The sequence below is a fragment of the Theropithecus gelada genome, chromosome 10 (assembly GCF_003255815.1).
Source record: "Theropithecus gelada isolate Dixy chromosome 10, Tgel_1.0, whole genome shotgun sequence".
Classification (NCBI taxonomy): Eukaryota; Metazoa; Chordata; class Mammalia; order Primates; family Cercopithecidae; genus Theropithecus; species Theropithecus gelada.
The window spans coordinates 54,049,282-54,063,641 of record NC_037678.1 but is presented as its reverse complement, the minus strand read 5'-3'; positions in this window follow the sequence as shown (position 1 = coordinate 54,063,641).

Genomic DNA, 14,360 nt, shown 5'->3' with positions numbered 1-14,360 from the left:
GTCCTGAGAGATTAATCCACTTCCTCCAAATTGCTTCTCTGAGTCAACCATTCTGACAACAGGACATGATGGACACAGACTGGACAAGTCACAAAAAAAGCTCCTTTCTGCAAGATTGCAACACCTGCCTGATCAGAGCCACCAGACTTGTGGACGGCACTCTGACCATTTTGGTTCCTTCTCATCTAAGCCCTCTTGTTCCCCAAGTTTTGGGAGACACTTCCTTAGGGGAGTGGCAAGAGCCATTCCTTGGCAGTGTGAATCTCAGCAAGAGTTTCTGAACGTTCATCGTGTGTTCCCAAAAAAAAAGCAGAATTCTATTAACAAGAGAGACTAGATACTGGGTAAGCAACCAGTAGTTGCAGCCACAAACTCTTTGTAAGCTTACTTGGGGTAGCCTATTAGGCTTAACCCAGTTCTCAGTCAGGGGTGATTTTATGTCATAGGAACATGTCGCAATATCTGGAGACATACTTGGTGTCATATCGCGGGGGATGTTTCTACTGGCATCTAAGGGTAGAGAGAGGGCCAGGGACACTGTCAATCATTCTACAATGCACACGACAGCCCCACAATGAAGAATGACACGATTGCAAATGTCAACAGTGCTAAGCTTAAGAAACTCTGATCTAATCCCTTGGGAGCAGGATAGGGGTTTACCAAGAAGTGTACTTTTTTTTTTTTTTTTTTTTTTTTGGGAGACAGAGTCTTCCTCTGTCGTCCAGGCTGGAGTGCAGTGGCACGATCTCAGCTCACTGCAAATTCCACCTCCTGGGTTCCAGTGATTCTCCTGCCTCAGCCTTCCGAGTAGCCGGGATTACAGGCGCCCGCCACCATGCCCGGCTAATTTTTTGTATTTTAGTACAGATGGGTTTCACCGTGTTGCCCAGGCTGGTCTCAAACTCCTGAGCTCAGGCAATCTGCCCACCTCTGCTTCCCAAAGTGCTAGGATTACAGGCGTGAGCCACTGCGCCCGACCTGTACTTGTATTTACACTAAAATACTACTCCTTGTTTATTTGAAATTCACATTTAACAGGGTGTCCTGTGTTTGATCTGGCAACCCTAGAACAGGGTCAGACTCTATACCCCAATGTTTGCTGTGGTCCAGGGCTTAACAACCTAACGCACATTTGTTAAAGATTGAATGAAAAAATGAGGATCTCACCAAAGATGTCCAAGGCTGCTACACGCTCCGGTCACCTTGGTCAAAACACCTTCCTGAAGCCCAAGCAGGTAGCCTCCAAAACACAAAGCAGCCCTTTGCTTCCTGGGCTCCATGACGGCAGCAGATGCCCTGCAAAGCAGCTCAGATATCTTCCCTTTCCCCGCCCTTCCTCCAGGGAAGGCCAGCTGCCTGCTCTGCAGTGACACTGCAGGGTCAGAACTCAGCCTGCGAGTAACCCAAGAACAATGCCTATTTGTTGGGGGCGGTCCTTGCTGCTGAGACAGAGAACCTGTGGCCATCAGTCCCAAATAGTGTCTGTTAATGGCCTACTGGAGTATGGTCCCTGTAGAAGTCAAAGAAAAAAGCCCTTAATTCACTAATCATCTAAACAGACAACACCCGCTGATAACTCCTATAGCCCAGCTTATGATTCTTTATGAATCTCAGCGAATGCAGCTGCAAGCAGGCTATAAAAATTGTTTTATCCACAGGGGAACCCTTTAGAGGGTTGATGGTGGAAATTGGATTCATGAGGACCCACTGCCCTGGATTTTCACAGTCCAGTTTTGCAGGCAATGGAAGAATATCCCGAGGCCCCATATGACAGCACGTTTCTGATTCCATGAATCTCATTGTGCACCGCCCTAAACTAGTCACCGAGTATGCATTTTACCTTCATTAATCTTAATCCACTTGACGGCCTGCAGTGTCCTTGATAGTAACCCCATTCTTAAGATGAGGAAACTGAGGCCCAGGGAGGTCAGCTAAGGAGGAAGGAGGGGCCAGCCGGTGGAGGCAGAGCCCAGGTTAGTTAGAACACTGGCCTTGGGGCTGTACTGCTCTTTTATTAAATCACTAACATAATATATCAGTTCATAAGCGATTTTTCTGGATGGGGATTGCCAAACCCGGTGTGCTGTCTTAGAGAGAGCCCTAAATTGAATTGCGTTTATGGTCAAATGGATCCTGTTTTTCCCCTTTAAAGAACTTTTGTCCACCAAAGATCCATGAACTCTAACTTTTCCACAGAGATCTGAAACTGTGCTGCCTGGAGACGCCTTATTTTAATATTTTAATATTCACTTACATGTGTATTAATGCTACTTAAACAAGGCTTATGTGCCTCGGTTTCATCACACAGTGAAATCCACGTGTTTAATCTTCCTTCCCTGCTTATCCAAAAAAGAACTATGGGTGGATGGTTAAGCAGCTAGACAAATTGTCACAGCTCTCTGCAAACTGTCCTCCTAATTGGAGGCAGCCCTGCTGTCTTTGACTGGTAGGAATTCTGATTAAACCTCATTGCTTTCCAAGGTTAAAGGCACGCAGCCCCCAGGAGACCACAGTTACACCTGTTTAGAATCCACCCCCAAACTAACCCTTTATTCCTGAACGTGCACTTTGAGGCCTCGGGCATTAGTATAAACTACACTACACAATTATTTGTAATTAAGGGAGAAAACGTGTACTGTACTGCAAAAATTAGCCATGCTTTGTTGATGTGAATCATATCGATAGCGGCGTGCCAGTCCAGAGAGGCGGCATAAAATATAATTAAATTTCTTCTGACTTAATAGTTGTTTATGTTGCTATTTTTCATAATCATAATATCTCAAGACATAGAAACAGTTTTTCTCTAATGTAATTGCATTCTACCAATGAGACGGCCTGGGTTTAAATGAAAACTCAGGCAGAATTAACCACAAGAGTGTATTATATGGATGATGCTAGAATTTTGTTATAAAGCCCTGTGCACAACTGTCCCCACTCAGGAGCTGAGACGTTTATCCCCACCCCACGAGGGTGACTCTGCAGCCTCTTCTGCTCTCGTGGAAGAGTTTCAGCCAAATTTCGTGAGCTATTAAAGCCACCTGTGCCCCAGTTTAGTGTCCTTGTGCTTCAGACCCCAGTCATTTTCCCTACTTTTAACATTTCTCCTTTACACATTGATTTGGTTGAGATACATTAAAAGCTTGACTTTTACAACCCTCATAAAATCCCATCTGCTCCAAGCTCCAACCCAAACTCAGCCAGAGCATGCTCGGACAAACTGTTCGGATTGTGTTTCAGCCTCTCAACGGAAGGACACACAGAGCAACAGCAATTTTCTATCTCTCTCTCTCTCTCTCTCTCTCTCTCTCTCTCCATCTGTCATTAAACATAAGTCAGGCATTCTTCACAAAATGCTACCAAGAAAGCAGTAGAAGGAATAGCATGCCTTACACACATCAAAAGAAAGATCCCCTCGAGGGGGTTGGGGGAGAGTCGGGGTGGCATGAAGAGTTTGAAAGTCCCAATTGTCCATCCAGGACGATACCAGTGAAAGATGTCATGGGGGGCAAGAGACATGGGAGGAGAAAGGCTGTCCCAGACACTGTGGGTGGAGGCGGCAGGGGCTGGAGCAGCAGGAGGCCGTGGGGGCCCCGAGGATTCTGCTGAACCTCACCCAGGCCTGGTTGAGTCACAGCTGAGCGACCTCCCAGGCCAGGGACATCTGAGACCCTGAGGCCCCTAAGTCTCCCAGGTAGACACCCAGCTCCAGAATGCGGCTAGCAGTCCCCACCTGCCTGGAAGGACCTGGAAAACAGGCTGAGGCCTTGAACCCAGAGGACCAGGGAGTTTGCTGGGAATTATGGGGAAGAAATATGGCTGAAGGAGCTTTGCAGACCCTCTGAGCTCATGGGTGTCTGGGCTGGTGAGTTAAGTCCAGCCCAAAACACCTGACCTACAGCACCTGCCTACAATGAACACACACACACACACGCACACACACACACAGACATGCACACACTTACAGAGGCACTCACGGGCAAATACACACATGCATACACACACACACACAGTCACAAACAAGGTCTCTCCCCTCTCCCCTAAAGGAGAAGGGGCAAAATGCAGACATCACCACATTCGGCCTTTGAACAGTGACAATGGAAAGAAAACACAAGTACACAAGCGATACCACCAGCCCAGCCACAGCCCCCTCTGCTATGCTAAGTACAATTTGCCACATCCCCTTCACAGTGTTTCCTTGATGGCGGGAAAGGGATAGAGTAGAAAACTATAGGCAGGGCCCAGTGTGGGGAAGAGAGGCCTCAAAAACACAAGGCCTGAGGGAAGGTAATGCATGGTGGCACAGTGGCTTCCAAAACTATTTTTCCTCTAAACCTACACACAACCGGGTTCACCAGATTCAGCACACAAAAAAATGTATTTCAGAAAAGCAAAGAATAATTTTTCATATAAGTATGCACCAAATATCACATAGGACATGGTTATACTAAAAAATTAATTTCTTGATTATCAAAAATTCAGATTTAACCAAGAATCCTGTATTTTATTTGGCAACACACACACACACACACACACACACACACGGACACACTCTTACACATCTTATCTAGGACTCAACATAAAAAGCAGCTAAAAGGCAGGTCCTACCCCTGGGCCTCCCTGCCCCAGCCCCTAGACCCTGGTGGCACCTTCTTGGACTCTAAGGGTCCAATTAGAAAATCACTGGTGCAGCTGGCCATGGTGGCTCATGCCTGTAATTCCAGCACTTTAGGAGGCCAAGGTGGGTGGATCACCTGAGGTTAGGAGTTCGACACCAGCCTTGCCAACATGGTGAAAGTCCATCTCTAAATATAAAAAAATTAACTGGGTGTGGTGGTGCACACCTGTAATTCCAGCTACTCTAGAAGCTGAGGCAGGAGAATCGCTTGAACCCGGGAGCTGGAGGTTGCAGTGAGCCGAGATCATGCCACTGCACTCCAGCCTGGGCAACAAGAGCAAAACTCCATCTCAAAAAAAAGCACTGGTACGGTGGAAAGGGTATGAGTTCCACAGCAAGACACAGTTCCACCTGGTTCAAACCCCACTTGCCAGCCTCGTGACCTTGGGCAAGACCCTTTACGTATTTGAGCATTAATTTTCCCATAAACTTAGGTTTATGTTTGAATCTGGGTATTTGCTCATCTGTGCGTGTTGGGACACTGTCCTCCCGCCCCTCTTGTTGCCCCTGTCTCTTTCCCACCAGGCTCCCTGTCACTGGGGAAGAGAAGAGGAGGCTGCTCTAAAGCAGGTTCTCAGGGAAGACAGAGAGCAGGTGAGACAGACTTTACCTAGAGGACACGCCCGGATTTGTTCACCTTGTAGTGAATTGTGAAGGGGATTTCTTACTGCATCTCCACCTCCTGTTACACAGTCACCGGAGGGTTCTAATTAACTTAAAGTCATTAATGGCTGGGCACAGTGACTCATGCCTGTAATCTCAGAACTTGAGAGGCCAAGGTGGGCAGATCACTTAAGATCAGAAGTTCAAGACCAGCCTGGCCAACATGGTGAAACCCTGTCTCTACTAAAAATACAAAAATTAGCAGGGCACTGTGGCGTGCACCTGTAATCCCAGCTGCCGGGAGGCAGAGGTTACAATGAGCTGAGATCGTGCCACTGCACTCCAGCCTGGGCAACAGAATGAGACTCCATATCCAAAAAAAGTCATTAATTAAATATAGAAAGGGGGTGGACAGGACCGACTGAAGACCCCGGCCTGTTGCTTGTGCAGCATCGTGGAGGAGAGAAAACTCAAGGCAGCCCACAAGGCGTGTGCTTTAGTGTCCTCATAAGCAACTCAAAGAGTAATTAATGGTGGTGGGCTAGGTTGGTGGCACATAGGACATTTGTTCATGAAGGTCCTTCCTTCCCTAGGCCAAGTTTAAATACACGCCATGGCTTAGGAGGTGGATATGAGGTTCAGGCTTTGGTGATACTTGCTGGTTTGGTTTTTTGTTTTTGGAGTTTTTTAAAAATATATTACTTCTCCTGAAGCATTAATAACATGTTACGTTTCCAAACTTATCAGTTGAATGATGAGTTGACTATAAAACACCAGGTTGGAGGATGACAACGTGCTCCTGGGTGTGCATGCACGAGTGTGCATCCACACGAACCTGCGGGTGTCTGCTGCCTAGAATATGGTTCCCATGCAATGATCTTGAACACCTGGTTAATGTATTTGCAAAGGCAATACAATCACACAGAGAACACTACTGGCATTTGGAGCTCATTCCCCTTTGATTCAGGGGTGATTTTTCTCTCCACTGGTCTGGAATTGGTGAACTGAAGTGTTGAGACCAGCATCACAGGGATGGTTCTAGTCTCCTGATTTAGGCTGAATGGGGAATATTCCCAGCCCATCCTGTCCAATGATAGAGACTACCAGTTCTTAGACATCATCTCCCTCAGAAGCAGGGAATTCTCTCCACCCAGAGACCACTTCCTCTTGAGTTATTCATGCTCGCTTATGATTTTGAAACCCATATCTTATGACTTTGAGTCTGCGTTGCCCAGTGGTCCTGGCCTCTGACCCGTGGCTTCATCTTATGAGAAACCTAGCCCCCCGTTTTGTACGCCTAGGCCCTGCTGGAGACTTAGATAATCTCTTTCCCAACTGCAGGGTCGTTTTGGGCAGCTTTCTTGTGTGGGTTGATGGACAGGTCCATCCCTGGACACCATAACCACTACCCAAGAAGTGTCTGACCAAGTGGAAGCCAAGTGTGTTAGGGGAAGAAAGTTGCCAACAGCCTTTCTCACTGGCTCCCATTCAGGGCCCCAGGAGTGACTTGACCCACCCCAGTGGCTGGAAGAGAGAAGCCTTTTGGCTAAAAGTTTGAGAAAACTGTTCACACACAGAAGTCCAGAGGAGATTCACACTCTGGTGAAAATCAGATCATCCAAAGAATTGTGTGTGACCTGCTGTAGAGATGGACAGTAGCCAGGAGACACCACGCGGATCAGCTGGCTCTTTCTGAAAAAGGGAACCCTTTTTCCCAGGAGAATGCAGATCAGCTGGCTCTCTCTGAAAAAGGGAACCCTTGATGGGCTGGGATTCTTAGTGCCTTGGAGTGCTGACTATTTGAATGTGAATCAGGATTTGTTCAGCTGCAAGGAGTAGAGTAAATGAACAGTTGCTTAGTCAGTGCTTCTCAAACTTTCATGTGCATACAACTCACCTGGGTTCCTTGTTAAACAGCAGCTTCTAATCCATTAGGTATGGAATGACGCCTATAATAAGCTCCCAAGTAAAGCCCACGCTTCTGGTCCAGGCACTATGCTTTGAATAGCAGAGGGGTGTACATTGCAACTAATAGGGAGCTTCCAATTTAATTGGAATCCTCCAGAATTCCAATTTAGTTGGTGTGGGTGTGGTCTGGGAATTGGCCAATTTTAAATGTCCCCAAGTGCTTCTAGTGTGCAGCTAAGGCAAGAACCACTGGCTTAAGCAAGAGACTTTTCTTTACTGCACAGAACAAGAAGTCCAGAAGAAGGCGTTTTCCAGGCTGGTTTGGCAGCACCATGGTGGAATTAGGAGCCAGAATCGTTCTGTCCTTGTGTTCTACCATCCCCATCATGTCTTCAACATTAATGGCTCGTGGTCTCAAGATGGCTGCAGAGTTCCAGACATCACATCCACCCACAGGGTAGGAAGAAATGGGAGGACACTTTGCTGTCTCTCTCTTAAGCAGGGATCAAAGTCTTTCATGGAACCCAGCCCCTCCACTCCCACAGTAGACATCCCTTTGTCTTTTTGCCCAGGGTGGGTTATATATATGGTTGCCATATTCAGCAAATAAATGTTCTAAATTTAAATTGAGACAAGCTTATGCTAAACAATTATTCATTGTTTGTCTGAAATCTGAATGTAACTAGGCATGGCTATGCTTCATCTGCCCTAGTAATATTTAATACATCCACCCATATACCAATCATTGACAAAGGAAACTAGGATGATCACACTTGATTTAGCCTCCAGCCCACTCTCTAACTAACCCATCCCTATATCCTTAGCTGAGCCTGAGTTCCTCTCTCTTTCAGCCAGACCTGGGTCACGTTTGTCTCTGGGCCAATCGCTGACTACAGGAATGGAACGTGCTGATTGGCTTAGCCTGGGTCACATGCTCCATCCTACAGTCAAATATATAAGGTGGATAAGGGAGAAGGAGTTACCTCCCTTATCCAGGAGAAATGCTATAACCAGGAGGAGGGTTCACTAACCAAGTATTTTATTTTCTGTATTCTGACACTTTGATATCTGGGACCATGCTGACCCTGGCCTGCCTATCTGAGGGTTAGCCAGTTCCTGATAAAGCATGCTTTTCAAATACAAACCAACCAACCCAGAGCCGATGCTTCAACCCCTCCTCTATTGGACCCTCCTATTCCATTCCCTAGTCACCCCAGGGCCAGGTGCCAGATAGCTAGGGGCAGTCCCTATGCCCCAGGGCCCCCTGAAATTATTCAAACTAGCCAATTCCAAAACCTGCTTACCTTGCCTTCCTTATTCTTCCCTCCAAAGCCACAATCAAGGCTCTTTCCCATATTCACTCCCTCTCCTTCTACCTCTGCCAATCCCAGCGCTTCCCTGGGTGGTCCCCATGGTGTGGTGTGTCCCCTCCTTTCGGGACCTGTAACAAACCCCCTTTTGAGTGGCAGTCCTTTCCTGACCTGTTGGCCTTCCTATACCTCGAATTTTCCATCAATCCACTGTAAACAGAGGGGAAGCATTTTTTCAAATAAATGTATTCAAGCACCTACTAGTATGCCAGACATTGCTTCAGTGGTGGGATACAGCCCCATGAACGAAGGCCACACAATGCTCCTGAAACAGACATTCTAGTGAAGTAAGATAAATGAGGACACGCAAAATATGTGTCATGTCAGATAGTGTTGGGTGTTGGCAAGGAGGACAGAGAACGGGCAGGAATCATTAAGAGGCTGCAATTTCAAAAGGAGCAGCCAGGGAGGGCCTTACTGAGAAGGTGACATTTGAAGAGACAGCTGAGGTAGCTGAGGGAGGAAGCCACAAAGACATCTGGCACAGAGCACAGCAAGTGCAAAGGCCCTGGGGTCAGGTGGGATTTTAACTGGCTTCCCCCGGGTGTTGGGTGGAGAAACATGATTGGCACAAACAGTCATCAGCCCTTATCCATGGAGGGATACATTCCAGGACTCCCAGTGGACCCTGAAACCACAGCTAATACAGAACGTGACTGAACACGTTTCTGGTCATGTCTCCTATCCACAAATTTAATGGTTTTTTCCTTCTTAACTAAGCACTTGTGCCCTGTGTCCATATCTTTTGCAGTTTGAGGTGCAGCGGCAAAACTAGCATGAGTTTCTTTTTCCTTCTCAATATCACGGATAGAAGATTCATTTTTACCGAAGATCTTAGCAACCTCAGCATACCATTTTTATTTCTTTTATTCATTTAAAAATTTTCATCTTTTCATTTAAAGGAAGCCCTTTATGGCTTCACTTTGGCATATCCAAATGGCTGGCATCACTACACTTGTGTTTGGAGCCGTTATTAAGTAAAATAAGGGTTACTTGGACACAGGCACTATGATACTGAAACTATCTGATATCTGTTAACTGGGATAGCTGCCCACTGACCAACGGGCAGGTGGCGCACACAGCATGAATTCACTGGACAAAGGGATGATTCACTTCCCAAGTGAATGGAGCGGGACAGAGCTGCATGGTGCAAAATTTTATCATGCTACTCAGAACGGCACTCGAGTTTCACTCCAGCTGCTGCCCACAGAGCTGAAACCCCAGCTGACCCCGGAGAAACCCGCAGAGAGATCATTAGTGCCTGGAGCGCTCTCAAGGAACCAGCACAAGCACTAGGGCACTGAGGACAGAGTCCACAGTGCCCCACTTCCTGGCTTTGTCCCACCTGCTTCAGGGCCCCAGACACAGGCTGCAGCTCCTGGACCCCCTTAACTTCACATCAAAGACCCTAGAGCCAGAAAGGCCTTTGAAGGAAAAGCCTTCTGTTAGACCCATTTTTGTGTTTCTTTGTTTTTGACAAATGTGGAAACAGAGGCACAAGGCTCAGAGAATCCAGCTTCTTCCGCTCACATCACAAGCTGCGCCTGCCCAGAGTCGCCATGCCTAGCCTAGGGTTCCTGGTGCAAGACGACACATATAGACACAGAATGGAATTCGAGTTGGATTCACAAGAAGGGTTTCCCCCAAAGCCTGAAGAAGAAGAAAGGGTCAGACCAAATCATGTTTCCACCCAGTATCTTTTGAGTACTCCCTATGTCGGGCACTATTCCACAGCCTGGGGCTACAGTAATGAAGACAGACACGATCCCTTCTCTCAGGAAGCTGAGGTGATGATGCTAGCAAATGAATACACGCAGTCATTTCAAAGAGAAATAAATGCTGAGAACAAAGGGAGGCAACGGGCCAGACAGCAAGGGTGGTAGGGGGCTACGTTAGATGGACAAACAGGGGAGACTGCCCAAGGCCATGGTGAGGAGCTTGGATTACATTCCCATAAAATGAAAATGGGTTAGGGGGCTTAGATGGAGAAGGGACATGACTGGACATAGATTCTAACAGGATCCTTCTGGCTGAGTGTGGGGAGAACAGATTGTCAGGGGGAGGGTGAAAGCAGAGATACCACAGGAGAAGCCACTCTGATTGTCAGGCAGGAGCTGTGATGCTTGGACCAGGGTGCCTAGTGCAGATGGTGAAATGCAGTCAGACCCTGTATGTATTCGGGGGACTGGATGTGGGGTTGAGGCAAAGAGAAGAGGAAGGACACCTGCATTTTAAGCTGAGCCACTAGGCTGATGATTGAGCCCCAGCTCTTCTCTCCTGGGAGCGATAAACATTTGCTACAGGATCTGTGAATCAAATAAGCTTAATATTAAGCTCAGATTATAACTTTGTATCAGTGACTCTTGATGAAAACCAAGAAAATATCCTGGTGTAAGAAAGTCTGATGAGGACACAGGAGAGCAGCACAAAGAAAACCATGGAAGCCTCAACATAGATGTATATTTTTTCTCACCATTATAAAGATGGAGCAACTAGGGCACAGAGAGGTTAAGAAACTTGCTCCAGGTCACACAGCCAGAAGGCAGTAAGCCAAGATTTAAACCTAGTGCTATGTTTTTATTTACTTACTTATTTTTAATTTTTTTTTTTTTTTTTTTTTTTTTTTTTTGAGACAAGATCTCACTCTGTCGCCCAGGCTTGAGTGCAGTAGCGTGATCACAGCTCACTGCAGCCTCAACCTCCTGGGCTCAAGCAATCCTCCCACCTCAGCTTCTCAAGTAGCTGGGACTACAGGAATGTACCACCACACCCAGATAATTTTTGTACTTTCTGTAGAGATGAGGGTCTCCCTATGTTGCCCAGGCTACTCTTGAACTCCTGGACTCAAGTGATCCGCCCACCTCGGCCTTCCAAAGTTCTGGGATTACAGGTGTGAGCCACTGAGTCCAGCCCTAGAGCCATGTTTTTTAATCACTGCACTATTTAACCAGTCTCCAGGTAGAGGATATTGAGTTGCTCCAATTTGAAAGTTTATTTTTCATTGTAATACACAGTGCAACTGGGAATGTCTTTATACATGTATCTTTGCCTCCTTGAGCAAGTGTTTCTGAAGACAAACTCTCTAGGGAGTGGAGACAGCGGTTTTAGGGTCCCTCATGTTCTGTGGAGTCTGTCAGCTTCCACCCAGCAGCCTTCCACTCTCACATCTGTGCCTGAAAGTCCTTTCTACGAATGAGCCAGGGCCCACTGCCCAACAGTTGAACTGGCCTTGGAAGGTGGCCAAGCTCCTTCCAGGAGGTGGGGGGTGGGGAGGGAGGATAAGACTCCTGAACCTCTAAACAGACCCAGGTCAACAAGGCTCATCCCTTAAAGTCCAACACATTATCTCATAGCTGACTACAGCCAACAAGCAGGCGGGCTCCTGAAAAATGTATCATTTGCTATTTTCTGCTCATCCGTGAGGCAGTTCTGACAGTCCTCAGGACCAGAGGCTTCTCCACTGAGATAGTCTCAGGATTCCATCCAGTTCCAGGGCAGAGAACAGCCGTCCATCCTCATTAGGGTCTGGTTAGGAGGATGAAGCCGTACATGCAAGATGAGGGGCTCATTCTGTTTCCTATTTTGGGGGTCGAGTGTACAGGTTTTTACTGAGGATGGGTTTTCCTTTCCCTATGTGAAGTGGTCACTCCTTCCTGAGCTGCCTCTTGGAAGTATCAAAAGCTCAGCGGAACTGGTTTTATGAGCTTACTGGTCAGAAAGTGGTCGAAATCGTCATCAGATTTTCAAATCGATTAGGAAAAGCTGTGGGGATGATGTTCAAAGACCTTTAGGCTTTTGTCACCAGGAGGTTAAGAAAGAAGAGAAAAGTCTAGAAGCTGAGACCTTGTTGTGTGGTTTCCTTTGGTCAAGGAGGCCATGGCAGTTGTGGGTCCTGCAAGGGTGTTACTGGCTTAATTCAATTCAGACGACCTTTGACAAGCCTCTTTGGGTGCCAGGGCTCAGCCAGGCACTGAGGCACCCTGATGAGTGTGGTCTCTGACTTGGGGAGCAAATTATCTAGCTCAGGTCCCCCAAAAAACAGCCATCTGCCTACAGTCTCATGATTTTGCAACATCTCTGTGACATCTGGGAAGAAAAGTGATTGCTGAAGCACAGGGCTGCAATGTGAGCCCATTCCTGGGGGTGCCGACTAACTCAGCTATGGGCAAGGGTGTGTCTGCAACTCCCAGGGCCCCCAAGGGAAGCAGGAGTCACTCAGGAGAACAGGACAAAGACCATATGAGGCTCCCAGCTCAGTTCCCCACTTACTTCTGCTTCTGGACAATTTTCCAACCTGAGCCAGGACAGACATGTTCCCTCTTGGATCCAATTTCCATGTAGTTAGGAACGTGGATCAAGGAATTGCAAAGGACTGGGGTTTCCAGGTGCTTTTCTTCTTTCTACAACCCCTTCCTAAGTGATCTTTATTACATAAATAATAAACTGCAATTTTAAAAATTCAAAGACAAAGCAAAAGTAGTTTCTCACTTCCTACCCAGTTTTCACACTCATCACCCCAGACCAGTATCCTACTCAACGTGATGTGTGTCCTGTAAGAATACACACACACACACACACACACACACACACACACACGGGTTTTGGGGCCAAGGCAAAGAGCAACAGGGTGCTCCCTAGAGGGTGACTCCAGAGAGGGCCTCTCGGAGGAGGTGACATCTGCAGAGCCTGGAGTGAGAGGACAAGCCAGGCAGGTATCTGGGGAAGCGCAGCCTTGGCAGAGGGACCTGCAAGTGCAAAGGCCCCGAAGCAGGAGGGTTCTCAAGGGGCTGGGGGAGCAGCACAGGGGCCCATGTGACTGGAGCAGAGGAGTGAAGTGGGGAATGGCAGGGGCAGAGGTTGAAGAAAGGATGAGGGGCCAGGCCATGGAGGGCCTTGAAGGCCATGGGGAAGACTTTGGCTTTTATTCTGTGTGAGAGGGTGGGTCCCTAGAGGACTCTGATGAGCTGACCTAATAGGATGAAAGGCCCACCCTGGCTCTGAATGGAGAACACAAGGCAGTGGCTGGGGGCGGAGCCAGGAACCCAACTAGGAGACTTGGACACTAGCCTAGGCAAGAGATGACAATGGTGAGATCCAGTCAAGTCCAGATCCTGGCTTGACTGACCCCAGCTTTGTTCTTCTCCCTGCCCCACCCTCCCTCCCTCTACCTTCCCAAAGAGTTCCTGACCTCACATACTCTAGCTATATCTATCATTTAAAAACATAGCCATGCTAGTCATCTGTCACACCCTGTGCTCCTGTGTCACCTGAGTCAGGTGTCCCAGGAATAGATCTGGAGGGGGTGCTGTGGGCATCTGCTACTCAGACTTCTCTTGGGTAGAAGTCTTTAGACTGGCAAATTAGGCCTAAACATTCAAAGTATCTGGGAAATGGCAAGTCCCCCAAAAACAGTGGTGGTTTGGACCTGGTCCTTTACAATGCTGAGTGAACTCACCATTTCCAAAAATGAGTGGCTACGAGCAGTGACGCTAGAGCAGATGAGATAATATTACATGCCATATGATAAAGGCCCTCTTTTACATTATGTATTTATTTCAATATATATTACTAGGTTTTGCCACCCAATGACAAAAACCACAATGACTTTTGCACCAATCTTATTTAAAAAAAAAAAGAGGCCGGGCACGGTGGCTCACACCTGTAATCCCAGCACTTTGGGAGGCCGAGGCGGGCGGATCACGAGGTCAGGAGATCAAGACCATCCTGGCTAACACGGTGAAACCCCATCTGTACTAAAAATACAAAAAATTAGCCGGGCATGGTGGTGGGCGCCTGTAGTTCCA